General features: G+C 48.8%; 1 protein-coding gene across 3 annotated transcripts in view; it reads right to left on the bottom strand.

The window, feature by feature from the left end:
• Tal1 (TAL bHLH transcription factor 1, erythroid differentiation factor) overlaps positions 1–1,576 on the bottom strand; it is a 15,129-nt gene extending 13,553 nt beyond the window's left edge. Inside the window, exon 1 of one of the 3 annotated variants that reach the window (XM_031378231.1) lies at positions 1,485–1,576. The gene's annotated coding sequence lies outside the window, so the exon portion shown is untranslated. Of the gene's footprint in view, positions 1–426; positions 652–767; positions 1,045–1,484 lie in introns of those variants that run through there. The other 2 variants (XM_031378234.1, XM_031378232.1) reach the window with 2 other exon arrangements.
• Positions 1,577–12,232: the final 10,656 nt, after the last annotated feature.

Genomic DNA, 12,232 nt, shown 5'->3' with positions numbered 1-12,232 from the left:
AGAGAGAGAGAGAGAGAGAGAGAGAGAGAAACAGCTAGGGAGGGGCCTAAGACAGGACTGCTTTGTTCTCCCTCCAAAGAAGCTAAAGGGTCTAGCTGGTGAGCTTTTTGTTTTAATTTAAAACGGGTATTAATGGTGATGGTGATGATGACGAAGGTATTAACAACCGCAGTCAAAGGGGAAAACGCGATCCTTTCTTGTCCAACTAAGGTGGCCCTGAAGCGGACCTTCCAACGTAAGCGGCCTCCAAGGGCAGCTAACCCCGGTAGGGGGTCTGACCCCCCCACCGGGATGGGGGAGGGACTGAGAAAATGTCCCCCGGGACGGTCCCGAGGACCCCCACCCCTGGCACCAGACCTGGAAAGTGTGCCCATTGTCCTTCCCGGCCTCTCTCCCAACCGCCGCGGACGCACCCGCGAAACTGACCAGAAATAGGCGAAACCCAGGCGCAGCGCGAATCCAGGCCCGGCGCTGCGGGAGGGAAGACGCTGGCCTCAGCGAGCGCAGCTCATCTTCCAAATTAGAAGATCCCCCACGCACACACCAGGGGACCCCGCAACACCAAGGCACAGACAGCCTCCGGACAGAGCTGCCGCCCACTGGGCTCTGTCTGCCCATCCGAGCCAACACTGGCTCCCGAATACATCATAATTTGGAATAAAATGTGAAATCCCGCTCCCCGCCCCCATGCCGACGCCCCCACCAGCGCCGCGATCTTTCGCTCGCCCTCCCCCCCCACTCCCGCCCCCAGCGATTTGCAAACGCACCTCTAAAGGACACAGGCACACAGGCATAGGACTCTTGGTGGACAGGACCACACATGGTCCAGCCCCAGAGGAGGGAAGCAGATGAACACAAGCCAGCTCTGTCCCACCAGCCGGCGTAGGCAGACCGGCATACTGTCCAACATGACACAGCGACATCAGTCACACACAAACGCTCGCAGACACACAACCTCACAGGGTGGGAATCACACCCGCCCGGCATAACGAAGCCCCCCTAACACTTTGTCCAAGGCCACACACTGCGACACACCGGACCGACCTTGTGGAGAAAAGAAACGGGGCAATTTACATACAACGAATAAAAACGCAGAGGGGTCGGAATCTCCACACCCAGACAGCGCAGGGTTTCACACTCCCGCACACGACCTCTCGCCAAAAGCCCACGCGGGGAGTAGCCACCGCAGCCTGCCGCTCACGCAAGCACTCTCAACCCGGCCGCCCGCACACACCGCCCAGAAGCAATGGAAGCCGCCAGCGCCTTGCGCTTTTCTGTCTATTGCGCAAGGGGAAAAGGGGAAGGAAGGAAGAGAGTCTCCCCGGCGGGAGGGGCAGCGGAGGGGCGTCGTGGAAAGTGCCCCCCCCCCCCGGGAAGAGGGAGCCGAAGCTGTAGTGCGCATGGGGAAGGACGGAGGAAACGGACGGACAATTCCACGGGAGGCGGCTGTCTCCCGTCCCTGAGAAGAAGGCTGGGATGCTCACGTTTTGCGCCCTGGGGGCGCGCGTGGCCATGTTGGGCAGCCCCCGCCCGCGCCTCGCCGCGCGCTCTAATCCGGCTCCCGCCCCCGGCCTCGTTAGCACCGGCCGCGTGCGCCGCGGAGATAAGGCGCTGCCGCGGGCCCGCCCGCCCCCGATAAGCGCCTCGGCCATTATGGGCCAAATGATTCATTTTAATTTGGCAATTTCTCCAGAGGGAGCGGGGACGGGTTGCGGCGCTGGGCTGGTCCAGGAATACGCAGAGGAGAGGGCTGAGCGCGTTCGCTGGGACCCGGCGGGTCCAGCCCGTTCCCCACCCCTGGCCTTTAGGGATTCCCACTCCCTACAAAGAACCCCACTTAGATCTCCGCCTTCCAGAGGTTTCTTCAGCGGCTTTGGCCGTTGTCTAGCCTCTTAAGTGTCTCCCGAACCATTCCCAACCCTCCTTCATTCTTTCTCCTGTCTTCTCCAAAACCAGCGTGTCTGTTTCTCTTATTCCCGTATCCCAACACATCGCTGGCCCTCATCAGCTTTGGCCCCTGACCGCTCTAAAACTGGAATTGCTCAAAGATAAGGAGCTCTACGGGGGGTAGGGGGACAGAACAGATGTCAATAGAGAGATGAAAATGTCCCTTAGGCTTGGTTTCAGGATGAAAGCAGAACCTACGAAACATCCCCCATCCCCAAGCCCCCATGTTCCTTAACACACTCTTTTATCTTGGTACTGAAACATTGTTTCTCTGCACGCTACAGTTTGGTTTTCATTAAACACCTGAGGACTGGAGACACACCGGAGCTTGAGGGCTTGCCTGTCTCCTGTGCAAGGCCAAGGATTCAATTCTCAGCACTGCAAAAATAAAAATAACCAAGTGTGTAAATTAGCAAATTCGAAATTGGCCCTCTTCTTTCTCTTTTTGGTTTTTGCTGTTGTTCTTTTGATTTGTAATTTTCCGAGATGGGGTTTGTCTTGGGAAGCCTTGGCTGTCCTGAAACTCTTTCTGTAGACCAGGTTGTCTTTGTTCGAACTCAGGGATCCACCTGTTTCTGCATCTGGAGTTCTAGGATTAAAGGCGTGCGCCACAACACCCGGTTTCATGGTGCTTTTATTTTTTTTAATTACCATACAATTGGATATCATTAGGGCACCTTTACTACTCGCCCTTCATCCAACGTCTCCCCATTGGTGCTTTTATTATTCCTAATTTACAGGTGAGAAAACTGAGTGGGGAGAGTGGGTGGCAGGGCTGTGTCAATTTAACTCAATGTTAAATTTCTAGTGAGGGACAGACGCCTGATTTGAAAGAAGTCTGGCACTGAAGCCCATAGGTACAGCTCATTGTAGGAACCCAATGGGCTGAAGAGTATCTGGGTTTTTCTTTTTGTGATGGTGGACACTGGCTGCTGTAATCCTATCATCCAGAAGATAAGGGCAAACATAGCAGAATTCTTTGCCATTTTGGAGTACACGAGTGAGACCGTGGTGGACACGTGGTGTTTGGGAGGCAGAGAGAGGTGGATATCCATGAGTTCAAGGACAGCCTGGTTTACAACATAGAGCTCCAGATCAGCCACTGGTACATAGTGAGAAGCAGAAGAGAAGAAAAAGATAGTAAGAGCCAGTAAGGGAGGACCAGAGTGAAACTATCTTCTGGTCCAAACAGGACCAATGCACTGATAACTCACAACTCTGGTCGCCTGCTCAGGATCAAGCCAGTCAAGATTCTAGCCAAGAGAGGTGAGGGGGCTCATGAGGCTCCACCACTAACTTAAGAGCTATTATTGACAGTTGAACACTTCTTGATAAGGGGAATCATTAAGGGTGTGGCCCCTGGTTTTGCCTGTATTCATGTCTGTGTATTGTGTCCAGATACTAGAAGAAGGGGAACACATTAGCTCCCCTGGAACAGGAGTTTGTGAGCCAACATATATATACTGGAAATCAAATCCAGGTCCTCTAGAAGAGCAGCCAATGCTCTTAATCACTGAGCCACCTCTCTAGCCTCTCGGGGTAGATTAAAAAACAAAAACAAAACAAACAATAAAAAAAAAAACCACTACAAAACAGCCCTCATCCCGAGCCCCCATCTTCCTTAACACACTCTTTAATCTTGGTACTGAAACATTGTTTCTCTGAACTCTACAGTTTGGTTTTCATTAAACATCTCTAAGAACTGGAGATACACCTGAATATGATCAAAATACATTTTATAAAATTCTCAAAGAATAAATGCACACACCTTCAATCCTAGCCCTCATTGAGGCAGGCAGACAGATCTCTATGAGTTTGAGGCCAGCCCAATAATCTACATATGGAGTTTCAGGACAGCCAAGACTACACAGAGAAACCCTTTCTCAAAAAGCCTAAATTAATAATAATAATAATAATAATAATAATAATAATAATAATAATTTTAAATTACAAAGTTTCGTATACATAAAAATAATGTAAAAAGTGGGTGGTAGGGAGCTAATAAGATATCATATGCATTTGTCTGGTTGCCATACAGAAATTAAGAATATTAAAGAAAATTAGGTGGCAAAGAAATGTAACTTGACCAAACGTATAGCTAGCATCCCAAGGGGCATTGACCTTCTAGTAGCTCTGGACTCAGTCACAGACTGAGACCCAGTCAAGAGCTAATTCCAAAGAGTAGCTCCTGTTTGAGTTCTGTCCCTCCTAGATGTCAGGACCAATACCGGAAATAAAGTGTAGTTCAGGAACCTATCTGTTCCTCTGTGACCTTTGATGAAAGTCCAGCTGTGCTGTATGTACAGGCAACTTCCACGGAATCTCCTAGTGAAAGGGCCACCCATGGCCCGAGAAAAAGACTCCCACCCCGACCCACAAAGCCCTTGCCTTTCTTGGTTTAGAAAAGGTGAAAGGCATGTAGCTGTGATAGTGAACCCACTCCCCTTGTGCTTCAGGGACAAGTCTCTAGACATCTCCTAAAACCTGCACAAAGAGGCCATGTATTCCTGGATTGTATGTGAGTTAACTGGGCATGCTTCCCGAGAAAGCCAGACGTCCTGAACCAAGGGCTGAAGCAGAAAGAGGAGGAAGCTAACGTAAGAAACAGAAAACTGGTACAGTATGGGTGGAGGAATTGAAGCTTTTGTTTTTACCACTTTATTTACACAAGGGCTTGCTGTCCTATGTGAGATCAGTTTTGCTTTCTTTGAAAACTCTTGGGTTGAAATGGTAGGGGGGGAGGGAGCTGTAGTTGGCGTAGGGAGCAGGGAGGTGAAGGCTGAATGTTCTGGGACCACTGCCTAGACCAGGGAAGAGGTTAGAACGTGTTCGAATCTTTCTTCCAGGAGATGGAAGAGAGGGCACGGGGTATATAAGACTGAGTTTGGAAGAACTATGACGGAGAATAAGGTAAATAGAAGAATCCAGGAAATCTTGGATTTCTGGATGTCTGGGACAGATTGGTTACTTCAGGAGAAAGGGAATCGGGTTGAGGATGTCTCGAGGTTTATGGGCTTGGGGAGGTTTTGACCAATGACGGCTGGATCATTTTCCTGGGTGTGAAATGGCCTTCTCCGGTGTTTCCAAGGACGGTTAAGGAGTAGGGTTGGATAGAAGGTGCGGGGGCAGCGTCTGCCCCTTCCCCGTTTCTAACACCTGGGCCTTGCCTCCCCTGGGCCCTGGACTCCCGCCTGAGACTGGGGGTTTGTGACGTAGGCAGGCTCCCCGTTCCCTGTTTCCGACGGTGGAAAAACGGAAACTGCGCGCTAAGCCGGGCGCCGCCTGAAATAGCATCTGGTGCCTGTCGGTCAGCGCTTTGTCCGAGCACCGCTGAGCCAGTGACGCGGCGGCCAGGAAATGCCAGCCCTCCTCCACCCGCCCGGAGCCCGGCCTCCGTCGGGCAGGAAATTCGGAGCGCCTCGGTGGGGGGTGGGGCAGGGGTGGGGAGGTGAGGAACCAGGGAGTGAGTCTGGAGTTTGGTCCCCGGGTAGGCAAGAGAGCATAGACTCCTCCACTACCAGGGCCTATGTCATCCGCCCTCCAGAGTCCCGGGTTTGCAGTGTTTTCAGGTGCTGTACCATCTCTGAGCTTCCACCCCTGGAGGAGTTCGGTCTGCCAGCACCTCTGATGGGCAGATGGGTTTATAACAAATTTGTTAGACCTAAACTCTTCATAATATTGATTCCGTTCATTTTACAACAGCTCCAAGTGGTAAGGGAGGTCGGGACTTCCACTTAGTAGATAGTTCAGACATCTATGCAGCTTGCTGCGAATACAGAATTCCTAGCGGGGACATTCTGGTGCTTTCCAGGAGCAGAGCAAAAATCATTGGGTAGCATGTGTGAACCCTAATTCCTGCTTTCTCACTGGGCTGCATGAGTCTAGGCAAGATGGCCTCTTCCATTTTCCTCCCCTGTAAAAAGGAAGTGATAATTGCCCATACCTGACTGGGTTTTAGAAAACTTATTGATGGTAAATATGTCCATTTATGGAGATTTCATAACCTGCTCCAATTCACTTCCATATAACTGTACTCCCATTTTTGCCTTTGTTCTTTACTAGGGAAGGCTAAGCTCAGAACCCCACATATGAAATAACTTCCACATTCTTATCCCAGCCTCACCATCAGCACTTGCAGGGATGGGAAGGGCTTTGCTCTAATGTATGACTTTCAGAGGAGGGGCTGGTGTCTCCATGTGCTCCTTAGAAAAGTCAGTTCTGGAAGAGGACCCGAGGTTCCTCTGGAAGTGAGGCTAAGAGCATTTCACCAGCCTCCAGGGTGATGTCTGCAGCACACAGCTTAAGAACCAGAGCAATGGTGGGGCATGGTGGTGCAGGCCTTTAATCCCAGCACTTGGGAGGCAGAGGTAGATGGATTTCTGAGTTCAAGGCCAGCCTGGTCTACAGAATGAGTGCCAGGACAGCCAGGGCTATACAGAGAAACTTTGTCTGGAAAAAACAAAAAAAAAAAAAAGAAAAAAAAAAAAAAACCAGAGCAATCCACCATTTGTTGAAAGAAAGAAAGAAAGGAAGGAAGGAAGGAAGGAAGGAAGAGAGGAAGAAAGGAAGAAAGGAAAAGAAAAGAAAAAAACCCAAAGCAAAATGGATGAGTAGCTTCACAAGGCAGCAGACTCTCCAGTGTTTCTAGCCTCCTGGCTTCCTTGCTCAACCTATGCATCTTCTAGAAGTATACAGAGGACCAAAGCTGTGCCCCCAATTTGTGTTCTCAAGCTTGTCTGTCCTCAGGAGAGAGCATTCTGCCATTAATGTTCTACTTGCTCAAGCTAATAAAAGACAGTACACGCACAACTACCAACTCTCTGTAGCAAATAGTTGTTGATGGTCTCCAGGATAGTGGCCAGGTTCATGACACACATCAAGACAGCGGATATGCCTCCAGGCCCTGCACATGGCACCTGGCTGATGCTACTTTGGAGGTGAGAAAGCAGGCTCATTCTTGGTCATTTAACTTCTGTGTAACCTAGAACAACATGGCCTATTGTCCCTTCCACTTCAGCTGGCTATATGACATTTCTTCCTGTGTAAGAACTACTTTAAAATCTTCAGCTGAACACTGAGTATCATTGTAATGTGTCTGAGTTGAAATTCCTTATGAACTTAGAAAACAAAACTTTCATGAAAAGAAAGTTACACCAGAGAAACAGAAATTCAGACTACGATGAGCTACCATGACAAATCTGTCAATATGGCTAAAATGTGAAAGACCAACAATACCAAGTGTTGATAGGGATGAAGGTCAACTGGGATTCTTGTACATTGAAGGGAATGCAAACATTACTCAGCCATCTTGGAGAACAATACACGAATTGCTAGCCCCTTTAATCATATGGGTAATACATACATACTTACTGAGAGATGTAAAAACATATCCACAGGAACACATACACATAAAGCTTTCTTCATGCACCAAAACATAAATAAGCAGGGTATAATGGTCCACACCTTTAATCCCAGAATTTGAGAGGCAGAAGCAGGTGATTCTGAGTTCAACACCAACCTGGCCTATATTTCAAGTTCCAGGACAGCCAGAGCTACATAGTGAGAGCCTGTCTCAAAAAAAAAAAAAAAAAAGTCGAAATAATTCCAAAGCATATCAACAGATGGGTACATGTATTGGTTCAGGCATGCAGCTGGATACTGCTGAGCAATAAAAATACTTTCAGATATATGTAAAAACATAGAGACCCTCCAATGCATGCAGAGTGAAAGCGATCAGCGTCTATAGTATCTAGTTACATTTACATGAACTCTAGAAAAAAAGCAAAATGAATCTACAATGGCAGAGTTCAGAAGGATAAGAAGCAATATGGAGTGGACACGAGACACAAAGGATCCTTCCATCAAAGACATAGTCTATACGTTGATTGTGGTGATGACTATAAAAATGCATGTGTGAAACCTCAGCTAACTGGATGCTGAAATGGTACATCTTACTGCACATAAATCTTGCATTAATACAGTTGTTTACATTCTTTGTGCCCTTCTTCAAGCTTACCTAGTCCAGAAAAACTTCCGTATCAACCTGTTTTGTCTACATTGTCTCCTCTCTCCCTCTTCCTGGTCGGCTTTCCAGGAGCCTTCCACTGGGTGCCCCTTGTGTTGCTCAGTCCTACTGCACAAGGGCAAGAGGAAAGCGGTGGAGAAGGAAGGACCTGACCCAGTGGGATTTGCGAGAATGACGGACAGAGGGACACATCTGTAGGAAGTAGGACCACTTCTTCCTCTGGCCTTCAGTCTTCCTATCTGTAATGAGGATGCAGCGGAGGAACCCCGGGGTCTATTCCTTTCATCTCTTATCTTGCTCACTCTGCCTTTCATTTCTCCAGTCTCTATCTTAGGCTCAGGCAAACTCTGAATCTGCTCCTCTTTCCTGTATAAAGGCCTTGTCTCTGCATCTGTCTGTAATCTGCCATCTCTGTTTCCTTCCTTCATAGCCTCTGCTCTGGCTCAGTGAGAACTCCCTTTGTGCAGAGGCACCTGTGAAGCAAGCATCCATAAGCATCCGTATCCCCTCTTCACGTTCCTCACAGACTGAGACAGGTGTCAGCTGCATGGGGTGGAGAAGACCAGGAAATGGAAAGATGTGTACAAGGAAGAATATGGTTTTTAAAGCATCTTGAAGGAGACTCGTAGATGTTAGGCAGACTGGACTCTGCCAGGCAGCGTTGGGTCACCAGGAGAAGCTGGGGCAGAAGACATCTATCTCTATGTAGCCCTGGGTACCTGGCCCTGAACCCACATCCCAGGACATGACCCCTTAATAATTAAAGGTAAGTAACTGATCACCAGGGTACTCTGAGGTAGAAGAGACTCCTTAACTACTCTGTGCCTCAGTTTCTTCATGTCTAAAAACACCATTATTCACAGAGTTGCTGAAAAGACCGACTGATACTTGTGGCAAAAGCACCATGTCTAGAGCATTTAAAGAACAGATGTGATGTGCGCGCGTGCGTGTGTGTGTGTGCGCGCGCGTGTGTGTGATTATGAGCCTTACTCTGTTCAGACCCTGTATTTAAGTGTAGAGTCACTTCCATGAAGGAAACAGAAGCAGAAGCAGAGAGTTATTGTGCAGCCTGGTATGTTAGAGAGGGGGGAGCCTGTATATCACACAGGGCTTTACACTGGTGCCCTTTGCTTTGGAGTGTGCAACAAGGATAGAGAAGGGAAGATCAGGAGCAAGTGGGAAGACCCAGCAGTAGGAAGCAGAAGGCATGTTTGGGGATGATAAGAAACTCAGTGAAACTGTGGCTCATGTTGAACAAAGTGGGTTTATGAAGACGGTGGCTCTGGACGAAGCAAACAAACCCAGCTTTGGTCATTCATGTATTCCATTTACTACAGGTCTAGGTCTAGTATGTGCCAGACACTATCCTGGATGTCTGAACATCAGAAATGAGAGCTCACCCTTCTGTTGTAGCAGGTTAAGAAATCCCTGATTGGGGCTGGGAAATAACTCAGTTGGTAGAGTAGTTGGCATGCTGAATCCTTGGGTTTGATCTCCAGCATAAATGAAGAAAGGTAGAACACCTTCTGATGCTAACACCAGGAAGGTGAAGGCAGGAGGATCAGAAGTTCAAGGTTGTCCTCAGCTAAATGTGAATTTGAGGCCAGCCTGGGTTATAGAGCCAGTGTAAATGAAAAGAGAAAAACAACAACAACAACAAAAAATTCCAACTTTCTCCCAATCTTGACACCAGCGATAGAGGAGGGCAAGCTCTGACCCAGTCTGGAAACTGTTTTCTCATCTACACAGCGAGCACAGCTTCTGGTTGTTGGTTCATTTCGAGTAGTAGTGTGGGCTCTGTGCTAACTGTCAGGAGTATGAGAGGATCAAGCCCATCTGTTCTCAGGGAACCATGGTGGTTTCTGCTTACTACAGGATAGGGGAGATTTGTGATGTATGAGTGGGCAGTTTGCTTCTCCCAGGCTATCCCATCATTATCTTGTTTCCGCAGGCCTTGAGGGAATTGGTGGTGGGAGCAGAAAGGGGATGGTAAGCACAAAGCAATTTCTCTAGGACAGAAGATGAGCAGAAGTGAGGTTGCCCTGTGCCCCTTGATCATCCCCAGCATCATGTTGGGCACAAAGACCCAAAGATAGGACCATGTTGCCTGACTTGTCTTTATCCAGCATACCACAGACCATGTATTAAAGAAATAAGAGGGAGACTGATGGAGCTGCAGAGAGAAACAGAGAGCAAACATTCAGCTGGGACCTGGGCTTCATTTGGAGGAAGTGGAACTGTCTAGTTGTCTTGGCTCTAAAACCAGTCACAGACGAGTTTGAAAGGGCATTCTGTCTGGCCAGGAAAGAAAGAAACGGATCCCTGGTTGCCGCCACACTTACTCTGAGTGGTGCCCCCATCTGGTGCAGCGGGGAAATGCAGGTTTCCATGTAGAGTCACCCAGCTGCTTACTCCACCATCAGTCTTGTGCTGGTGGATGCAGGGCAAGCAGTACAATCAATCCCTGTCAGGGGTGGGAAATTTGGAATCACTCACCAAAATGACTCCCACCCTTAGCTAAGACCCGTTGCTACCTTAATAAGGTAAGTAAGGCACAAGCTTTAGGGAGCCTAAGTTCATGCCTGCCTCAGCCCTCTGCCCTAAGAAAGAAAGCCGAAAAGGACATGTTTTACATGTGGCTCTTCACTGGACAAGGGAGTCAGAGAGCGGAGAGTGCTCTTTGCCATGGGTACACATGGAAGGTGGTTTAGGAGGGCAAGAGGATCCGAAAAAGGGCTGTGGAGTTGGAACTAAGGAAAAAACGGCGCTGCCACGTGAGGCCTCCGGGTTTGTAAGGTGGAGGGGATGATGCAGGGGGTCATCGAAACTGGGTTCTGAAGGGTTCTCCAAAATGCAAAGTTCGGAAGTCAGTGATAAGAGCAAAGTCTGGATCTCTCCCTCTGTCTCCCATGCTCGCTCTCTCGAGCTCCCTCGCTCTCGCTCTCTCTCTCCTTCCTCTCTCTCTCTCTCTCTCCTCTCTCTCTCTCTCTCTCTGTGTTGCCTTTACTCCATTTCCACGATGTCAGGTTTCAGCTGAGGACTTGGGTCTGATTACTTGATTGCTACCTCGCTAAGACCCTAAGCAAAACCCTAAGCATGCTGTGCAGGCTGCTGCCTTGAGTTCCAGTCTCAGTTGTGGCGCCTGAATGATGACCCAGATCAAGTCCCTTCTCTCCTGTGGCTGGGTCCTGGGTATACAATGGAGACTGGCTTTTTAGGGTCCCACAGCTTTGACTCTCCTGGATGCCTGATATCATCCTTCCCATTGTTTTTAGGGAGCACCCTTGTCTGGGCCCCAGACCTCCCACAAAGAGGCAGGACACAGCACTCCCCAAATCCATCCTTTTCCTGGAGTTCAGTCTCTGGCCAGGAAGTGGGAAAACAGGATATCCTGTGAGGATGTTCCCCCATGACCCAGACGGTTCCGTTGGGGGAGGTGGGGGATGTAGGAGGGATCACCTAGGCCTCCACCCTCCCACCTTTAGTGAGGCTTTCTTTTACTTAAAAAGTGGGTAATGTGTAAGCCAGAGACAGAAACATAATGGCCTCCTTTCAGCCAGCATTCCTCCCCAACTGTTTTTGTTGGGGGAAGTAACTTTTTTGTGTGAAGTATATTAAACATTATTTTAAAAAGAGGGAACCCTTTCCTTATCTAGCCTGGGAAGTCCTTTGGGATGGTTCAAGGTGAGGCCACACACCAGTGCTCATAGAGAGAGCCTTCCTTTCCTCTGGACTTTCACAGCTCCACCCACGCCTTTCCTCCTCCCTCTCCGTTTTGCTTTTTGTTTTTTGGGTTTCTTGTTTTGTTTTGTTTTTCTGGAGACAGGGTCTGTCTAGTAAGCAGTTCTGCCTGTTCTGGAACTCATTATGTAGACTAGGTTAGCCTCAGACTCCGAGATCCACCTGCCTCTGCCTCCCAGGTGCTGAGATCCAACGTATGCACTATCCTACCTGGCTCGAGACTTATTTCTGTACCAACAATTCATGCACAGGGTTACCCCATCATCTCCAAAACCTCTAAGTTACCTATCTAGTATGGAGTTTGGGGTACTGGGACAGCAAGAGTCCAGTGGTTGCTAACTCTCAATGCAGCCTTCCTGCTGTTTGTTCCCTGAGTTAAATCCCCTGGTCCAAAGCAGTGTCTGCTCATCTCTCCAGGCTTTGGCGCAGAAATATTCTATTTCCCCTTCTCTTTCTTATCGACACCAAAAGACTCTGGGGAAAAAAAAATGTCATTTCCCTAGAATACTCTGAAAATAA

This window comes from Mastomys coucha, unplaced genomic scaffold (assembly GCF_008632895.1).
Source record: "Mastomys coucha isolate ucsf_1 unplaced genomic scaffold, UCSF_Mcou_1 pScaffold18, whole genome shotgun sequence".
Classification (NCBI taxonomy): Eukaryota; Metazoa; Chordata; class Mammalia; order Rodentia; family Muridae; genus Mastomys; species Mastomys coucha.
The sequence above is the reverse complement of the archived record's forward strand: the minus strand, read 5'-3'. Positions and strand labels throughout refer to the sequence as shown.